The sequence below is a fragment of the Alligator sinensis genome, unplaced genomic scaffold, assembly GCF_000455745.1.
Source record: "Alligator sinensis unplaced genomic scaffold, ASM45574v1 scaffold196_3, whole genome shotgun sequence".
In the NCBI taxonomy this organism is placed as follows: domain Eukaryota; kingdom Metazoa; phylum Chordata; order Crocodylia; family Alligatoridae; genus Alligator; species Alligator sinensis.
In genome coordinates this window covers 1,763,581-1,772,350 of record NW_005842264.1, presented here as the reverse complement: position 1 = coordinate 1,772,350, position 8,770 = coordinate 1,763,581, and the positions used below count along the sequence as shown (strand labels likewise).

Here is an 8,770-nt window from a genome sequence, read left to right as displayed (position 1 = left end):
GGGGGGGGCATGCCTTCCCAGCTCAGCGACTGGTGCCTCCTGGGTGTGGGGGGGCACCCAGGGTCCCCCTGTGGCCAATCACCAAGCCAGGAGGGCCTGGGTGGGGCCCCCATTGTGCTCCCAGGCAGACCTGGAAGTGGACAAGAAGTATTTCTGGTCCACTTCCAGGTTCACTGCCAAGAACGCTGGAGAGCCCCCCGTGCTGCTGTGGGATGCTCCATGCACCCCAGCACCGCAGCAATTATGAGCCGTGCCTGCTACTTCAAGGTATGTAGAAAAAACTTTTAAAGCTGTGCCTGTGTCCGAATAGCTGATTTGCCAAATCAGCATCTTCAGATTCGGATTTGGCCGGATTTAATCTGAGACAGTGATCTGAATCAATGGATCGAATCACTGTCCCTGATATGGGCCGAATCTGAATCGAATAGGGCCCTCTGTGCACAGCTCTACTAAGTATATAAATCTGTGTATAACTGTTGTTCATGTTTCTCTGTTTGTTGCTGTGTACCTTTCAATATTATATGTCTTAGTCATAATGCATATACAATAAAAGGACCTGTCATGTTCATAAGCTTTCTGAAAAATTTTACTTTTGACCTACATTATGTAGGCCCAAACTAGTGCTAAAATCTCATCTTTTAGTCTCTGTTCTGTAAAATATTAATTGAAAATATTCATAACTGTACAACCTGCATTTTATGAGCCATGAATATAGATTGTGCATTCTTCCATATAAATTCACTGCCATGAGAGGACAAGTTATATGATGTTTGCATGTGCGTGAATAGGATGTTTTGTATTGATTTAAGCACTTGTCATTATGTTAAAAAATCACCATTTTCATTTAATTTTTGTCATTTTATTTTTTATTAATTTTCAATGCATTATATATATGTAAAAGGTGTGTGTGTCTGTGTATGTGTCTGTTCATATTTATCTCTCTTTTTTTCTCCTAGTTTTCTTATTTAATCTCAGGTCATATTTTATAGTTATTTACATTTTTGTTCTGTTGAATGTAACAAAAATCTTTTTTTGCCACATCTGAGTTTTAGAACAAAACATGTTTGCTTTGTTATAAGTACTTGGTTTTGTTTTTCCTAACCTTCTCTCCACAATCATAATTGAGGTCATTTAAATGGTAGTATATTTTGTCATGTTTGTGTGTTTGGTAAACCATCTTCCATTAGATTTATCAGCAAATCTAATCCTAATTCTGGATTTAGGTACTCCAGACTGAATCCAGTATAACTCAATTGTCTGCCTCAATTCTTGATTTATATTATCATAGCTGACACCAGAATCTAGCTCTTTCTTTTTAGGAACAGCAAAGAGTTCATAGTACCTTCTCAAAATGGCAACAGTATCCTGTTTTTGTAGCAAGAGACTTTGCATCATAATTGGTGCCATGAAATCTTTGTACATTCCATTTTGGTAGGATCTCTGTCTGTTGTGTGATCAAGGGTTTTGAGACTGTGATTTTCTGTGGTGGCAGAGGTACAGCCCAAATGCTGGTATAAGTCATAGAGACAGAGCATTTTTGTCTCCTGTCTAGTTTCCCTCTGTTCCATACAGATTAGAGTCATAAGACATGTAAATCAGACTTTAATTCAGTAATCATGAGTAAGAGAGCCCATATAATTTTCCTTCTCTTCATCAATTGAAATGCATCAGACATCATGCAGTTACTATGATTACAAACGGAAATTGGCTAAATGCATTAACCGTAATCAGTCATGTGTCTAATTAGTTATTTGTATGCATATTTACCTATCTTGTATGTTCAGTAATAGCAACTAAGTGCAAAAATTAAGCAGACAATTGTACATACACTTTGCATGCTTATCACTGTTTTTCTACTCAAGTATTCAAAGTTACCGCCAATTATTGAAGTTCTTGCCTTTATGTCAGTTTCTGTAGCAGTTTCCAGCTGCAAGCACATCTAGGCTAGGGACAGGCATTACACATAAACCAGTTTAAGTGATCAGAAACTGGTTTAAACCTGTAACAGAACAGATGTTCAATGCACATAAACCAGTTTGAAAATGGCTGAAAGCGGTTTGAGATAGACCTGGTTGAATGTAGTATCAGACTTAACTGATTAGAGTCAAAGTGGTTTATGCAATGTCTGTCCCAGACACCTTCCTGGGGTAACTTAAACTAGAGTCCCCCAGCATCCCAGCATGCTCTCTGGGCTGGGCGGATCTCTGCTCCACAGCAGGGCTGGCCCCTCCCTTGTGCTCCCTGGCCAGAGTTCCTGCAGGCACAGCAGGGTCTGCTGGCTTCCCCATACATCCTCCCCCTACCCTCTTACCACTTGCTGCTTAAGCAGGGAACTCTTCTTCCTCTCTACAACAGCATGGACCATAGCCAGCCTGTGGAATGCTAGCTAATCCTGTGTAAGGCTCTGGCAGAGACTGCAGACACAGCAAATTCTGCCTGGCTACCCCCAGCCCTCCCCGCCCCTTTACTGCTCAAGCAGGAAATCCCCTTCTCCCCCACTCCATGCCCCCTCACTCCCTCCATCTCCCACAGTATGGACCCAAGCCCCACAGACCCTAGGCATGTGGTATGCTAGGTAATGCTGAGAGGTGTCTGTGTGTGTCTCTCTCCAACGTCACTGCAGCAGGCAGACAGAATAGTGACTGTTTAGGGCTGTTTGGAGCTAACTAGTGGGTCAGCTGGGAGACAGTTTAAGAAGTTTGAAGTAATGGAAGGAGGCCATTGCTTTGCTAATTGGGTGATAAACACTGTTAACACTATTAGCCCTTAGCTGACTTGCTTGCCTGTCAGTTTGCTGCAGACAGTATGACGTAGCAGGATGGGAGATTGAAAAGCTCCGTATCATCAACAGATGCATGCCCTGCACCCCCCACCCTTTGCCTCAGAGTGCTAACCTGGGCCTGGCAACACTCCGGCCCCTTGAGCAGCCAGCAGGAGCCTGGGACCGGGCAGGCAGACCTTCCTAAAGAGAGAGTCCTGCTGGGGGCTGGCCACACCCGCTTCAGCTCAGCTCTCTGCAGAAGGAAAGGGAGGACTGCTCTAGTGCCCTCCAGCTTCTAGCCTGAGCCACTGCAGGCATATGCCTGAATTTCTTCAGTCTAGAGAGAATGTCTGCCTGGTTTCAAACCAGTTCAGTCTAGCCAGGTTAAACTTAACCTGCGAAGTTTGAATCAATTCAGGCTTAGGCTTTTTGAATGTCTGTCCCTAGCCATAGAGACTTAATATATCATAAGTGAAGAGCTTTGCTTGTTTACTCATATTTTAGGTACATTTACAAAGGTTTTTATAGACAGTTATTAAACATGTTTATTTAGCCAGTGGAAGCCTTTCCTTTAGTGTATAGTTGGGGGGTTTTTTTCATTTTTTTCTGGATGCTGTGTTAATAGAAGTTATCTTCTGCTATGCTGTGTCAAACAGGCTACCTGTATTCATGGCTTTCTTGTAATATGATTATTGTCTTTATCTCCTAGATAAAGGTGACTTAACCAATTAGTTATGTGAAACCAAAGGGAAAGAAAATGTTCATGTAGTGACAATATCTATCTTCTCTACTACAGTAATGTTATTATGGTAACCTTAACACAAATACTGTGTTAATAGTAACATTGCATCATGTTATCATTTTAGAATAACTTCAGTATAGCAACTTGTCACAACCAAATTAAGTAGTGCCCATGTCACAAGCAAGTAAAACCATTCAAAACAGTTTTATTTTGCACTAAGTTAACTAAGGGTTAACAAAAGTTTTTGCCAGTAACCGCCTTTTTGCTGCGCATGTCAAAAAGAAATTTATTGCTGCGCCACTAACAGAGATAGAACTTAGCCTTCTGTGCTGTACATAAATCATTATAATTGGTCAAAGAAAACAAGGAGTAACCCTATGATAACACCCTAGCGAAGACTGCTAGATAATTGGAGATTCTAATTAAATTTATGACGTGGCGAAAACCAATCGGCTATTACACAAATAAAACCCGTCTTCACTTCCGTGAAGAACAGGAGACCTCCGCAGACGCAACCTGGAGACCTCTGAATGTATGCGTCAGAGTAACTGACAATTTGATCACTTGTCAGTTCCCCGCGTCTTCGACCTTATCTCAGACGTAAATCAATGACCTGCCGGCCCGACCATAATTCTGCCCGACCATTTCTATCCAACCACTTATGCAGACCGACCTACGACCTACGAACCTTAAGCTATAACTAACCAAGTATATCTTTGACCTCCGTCTTTCACCACCTTGACGGCGTGAGTAAATAATCTTGCTTTACAACTGATAAGCGTCCGCCTAATTAATTCCACTCCATGCGTCACAAGTACCCGCCTGACGGACCCTTAACTGCCCGGGTGGGAGTCAGGGAGAGCTGCTGGCCGGCTGCCCTGGGTCCCGACACAACTGTTTTGGGGAAATTAAAATGGCGTTGATTAAGTTATTCCTACAGCTTCTTAGTTAATATTTTCTTGTTTTAAACGGTGATATCAATACTTTGAGTGGTGGCTGCTTTCTTCATGTTCCCATGGTAGTTGTAAGGTTTCCTTGACAGTCCAAGTAGCATGAAGGCGATGGAGAGTTCTTCCAAGAAAACTTGTGATGGATTTATCTTCTCTAAGAAAGTATGTGAACTTCAGGCTCCAGTCCAAAGTAGCAATGTGCCAAAAACATCATCCAAAACTGGGTGGGCCACAAGCTGGAAATGGTACAATGGCACCATCTTTGGTGTAGGACTGTAATGCTCAACCTTCAGGTACCACAGGTCAGATAAGTGGTGTGAGGGTGTTCTGTGGGCCAGATTGGGCCCCAGGTGCCATGCTTGGGTCTGCACTTCCAGACTAGGTCCTGCACAGCCTTGGCTAGCCTTCATGTCATGCCCGACACCCTGGGATCAGACCCTGTACTGCCTCCACTCAGCTAGCATACTGGGATTGGGGCCCTGCATCACCTCTGTCCCACCCCATGGGGACCCTGAAGCCCTGTGCCACCCTGCATGCCCAATCTAGCATGCAAGGCCATAGCACGTGGACTCCTCGTGGGCCCCGGAGGGAGCCCTGCAGGTCAGATGACATGGTGCTGATCTGGCCTGTGGCCAGGGGTTGAGCACCCGTAGTATAAGGATATGTGTTACTCCAAGGGACACTTTCTAAATTGTATAGCAGATTTAAATCTTGCAGGCTTATTCCTTTTTTCAGTCAGTACGCAGAAGAAATCATCATCAACAGCACCATCAAAATTATCTAGAGAAAGGGTTTTTTGTTGTTTTATGCTTATTTTAAAACAGTAAATATGAAGTGCAGCTGGTTTTAGGCAGAAATGGAGCCAATTACATTGCTCCTTCTGGTGACAAATTGCTAGGTAGGAATGACACAGTGGTAACATTTTAAGGTAGTCATTTTTTTTATAAAGCAGTTATCAGTGCCACTTCAATGTCATTAACAATGATTGCTTCATGAAAAATATGTGTTTTTAGTGTGTTCTAGTACATTAGATCTCACTCTCCTTCCCCTGCTCTCACCATCTTTCTTCTTAAATTTAGTCACTCTGACTTACATTTAAGGATGCAAAACTAAAAGCTATTATGGGAACCTCCTAGAAGCGAAATTGATAATATAAGATGAGGTAGTGAAAGGAAGTAGCTGATTGAGCCATGACCCCTGCCTTTAACCTTTCCCATACCTTCGGGGAGACTGGTACTGCTCTGAGTGGTAGACTTGAGCAGTAGGGCTGTGCAAAACAGCACCGTTTTGTTTTGACATCCGTTTAAACCGTTTCAAAGCGATAGTGTTTTGTTTCATGGTTTAATTTCATTTTGAAGCACTGTTCCGTTTCGCTTTGTCGAAACTGTTTCGCTGCGTTTCAACATTTTGCCCATAGGCTATAATGGGGAATAATGAAAATGCCTTTACCTTTGTCATTTCTTGCTTGATGTGGATGAAAATTGCAGGACTGTTAGCCCCTTCTGAGGGCATGAGGCCTGCAAAGTTTCAAGGAGATATGTGCAGAGGTTTCTGGGAAACTGCACCTCAAACTGTTCAAAGCAAAACTCATGACACTTGCTGGCAGTGGCAACCTCCTGTCATCCTGAGCACAGATCCAGGGGCTCGCACCCCTGGGAGGGCTGTGGGGCTGTGCCAGACTCCTCCTGGGGGTGTGGGCTCCTGGATCTGTGCTCAGGATGACAGGAGGCTGCCACCTGGGACTGGAGCTGGGAACAGCCCACACCCAGTGCTGGGAAGACTGGTGCTGCTGTTGGCCCCAGGCAGCAGCAGCAGCCTCCTGTTACCCTGTGCACGGATCTGGGGGCCCGCACCCCCAGGAGGAGTCCGGCAGTGCTGGGAGAGTAGGCTGAGCTCCATGGGGCTGGCAGAGCCACTTGGAACACAGCCTGGTGGTGGGTGGCAGGGGAGAGCCAGGGCTGTGCTCTGACCAGCTCTGCCAGCCCCATGGATCTCAGCCGAGAGGCAGGAGACGGGGGAGAGCCAGGGCTGAGCACCGTGGGCCTGGCAGAGCCACTGGGAGCGCAGTCCTGACTCTCCCCTGCCTCCCAACACCAGGCTGCTTCAAAACTCGAAACGTTTTGAGTGCCCTCATTTCATTTCGAAGCTGTTTCAAAGCTTTTTGGTTCATTTTGATTTTGCTGTTTTGAGCTCGAAACAAGTCAAAACAGCTTCAGAATGAACCACTCGGTGAAATTTCACAAAGCCCTAGTAAGCAGTCATTACACAGAGACACTGGTTGGCTACCCCTGAACAGAGTAACATTCAGAGAAGTCATCCAAAATGAGGGGATTTAAGTGAGAAAACTCATTTTTACACCAGAGGGGAGGCATTTGGATGCTACAGTAGCTGCCAGAGACTGTCTGTGGGCTGGGCTCCCAGCCCAATGCAGGAAGGGAGGAGCCTACTCCTCAGCATCACTTACTCTCTCCTTGCAGCTCCAAAGCTAAAGCTTTACCCCTGTCACAGCCACTACTGAATTGGCAGCAACTGTTGGATGCTGAGCCAAAAGCTGCTGCCAATTTGATAGCAGCTGTGACAAGTTTACACCCCTGGCTTTTGGCCGAGAAGCAAGGAGAGGGTAAAGGTTCTTAGTAAGTGAACTCTGTTTCTGCTCCATGCAACTAGTATTCAGCCATGACTCTGGAAAAATCTTTTCTTCTTAATTCTGCCTTCCCAAAACAAGGTGTGCATCTCATTTGGGGGGCATGTGAGAAAATACAGTAAATAATGCATTGGATCCAAAAAATGAAACGGCTTCTATGTCTTTTGACTCTGCGGTGTGTGTGTGTGAGAGACAGAGAGAAAGAGAGAGCATGAAAGAGAGACCTGGGGTAGAGATTTTACAGAAGACTTCAGTAATCCCTAACTTGTATTCAATGAATGGGCAACAAAAGAATAAAATATATACCGAACTTAAATGAACACTTGAAAAGTTCATGGTTGTGCATGTACACACATAGATATTAATTTATTGTACTGTAAAGTTGAAGTGTAGTTGTCGAACGCATTGTCCTTTAAATACACAATAACAGAGTGATTCTGCAACTTTGGGAACTTAAAAGTATTGTGCAGGGGTGACTAACCTATAACGCACATGCCACAATGGCTTGGGCAGCCTCTGTGTGGGATATATGGCAGATTGGGGATTAGGCAGGGAGCAGAAAGCAGAGAAGCAAATTAGGCAGGGAGCACATGGTGGAGAATAGAAAACAGAACATGAGATTGGGTAGGGGGTACAGAGCAGGAAGCAGGGAGCAGAAAGCAGAGTAGCAGATCAGGAGGTGGAAGGGAATTGAAATGGCACTCACAGAGAGTGCAAGACTTAATTTGTGGCACGCATGCCAAAAAAGTTGGCTCCTACTGGATAATCTTTCTTTTTCCATGTACATTGTTTTTTCAGATCAGTAATGATCAGCTCTATCTTTGGTTCTGTGTATCCAGATTGGAGCTTCATTGGGAGGAAATATTAAAACTGAGTTTAGGTACAGGTTGCAGTTAATTATATACGATTTTTGTCATCTTTTGAATTGTTGTCGTCAGGATAATTTGAAAATTGTTTTCTTAATTATTTAAAGAAATAGTAAGACTGTCATTCTTGAATACACACTGTATTAATAATGAAAAGGGGTAAACATTAATCAGTTATAGACAGAATTAATGTTCAGTTCTTAGCAGGCCACCATGTCTGCTAGATGAATAAAGTGCAAATTTTAAAACCCAAAGCTATGTAAGGAGAATCGCCTTAAATACTCATTAAAATATCTATGTATTATTGAAAATCAAAATGTAGACTACTTGCAGCAGTTTCTTAAGTGAATAATCTTTTCTGAAATGGATAATTGATCAATACTGGCCTTTTTTCACAGGTTTTCAATACATATTCCAATGAAGACTATGACAGGAGAAATGACGAAGTTGATCCAGTGGCTGCATCAGCTGAATATGAACTTGAAAAGCGCGTGGAAAAGCTGGAGCTTTTCCCAGTAGAGCTAGAAAAAGGTATGCATTCTATGCAATATTTGTAGTTTATTCTAAGCTGATGTGCAGATCTATAAAGGGATTGTCACACTTGCCTACAGAGCATAAATTCTGTTCTCATGAAACTAATCCAGCTACCTTGGTTCTTCACACTTTGAAAGTATTCAGTACTTTCATTTCAGGAAACAATTCAAGGACACATAATTCTGTTTCTTTTAGATAATTGTCTCCTGTTGTTCAACTTCCAAATGAATTGAAACAATGTTTGAAACAATCAGGATGAGCAAACAGGCCAGT

General features: G+C 43.4%; 1 protein-coding gene across 6 annotated transcripts in view; it reads left to right on the top strand.

The window, feature by feature from the left end:
* Nucleotides 1–4,034: 4,034 nt before the first annotated feature.
* The window catches only part of PPP1R9A (protein phosphatase 1 regulatory subunit 9A), a 110,962-nt gene continuing 106,226 nt past the window's right edge, over nucleotides 4,035–8,770 (top strand). For 2 of the 6 annotated variants that reach the window (XM_025209011.1, XM_025209010.1), the window contains exons 1-2: nucleotides 4,035–4,249; nucleotides 8,362–8,494. The gene's annotated coding sequence lies outside the window, so the exon portion shown is untranslated. The remainder of the gene's footprint in view (nucleotides 4,250–8,361; nucleotides 8,495–8,770) is intronic. The other 4 variants (XM_025209009.1, XM_025209008.1, XR_003095038.1 and 1 more) reach the window with 2 other exon arrangements.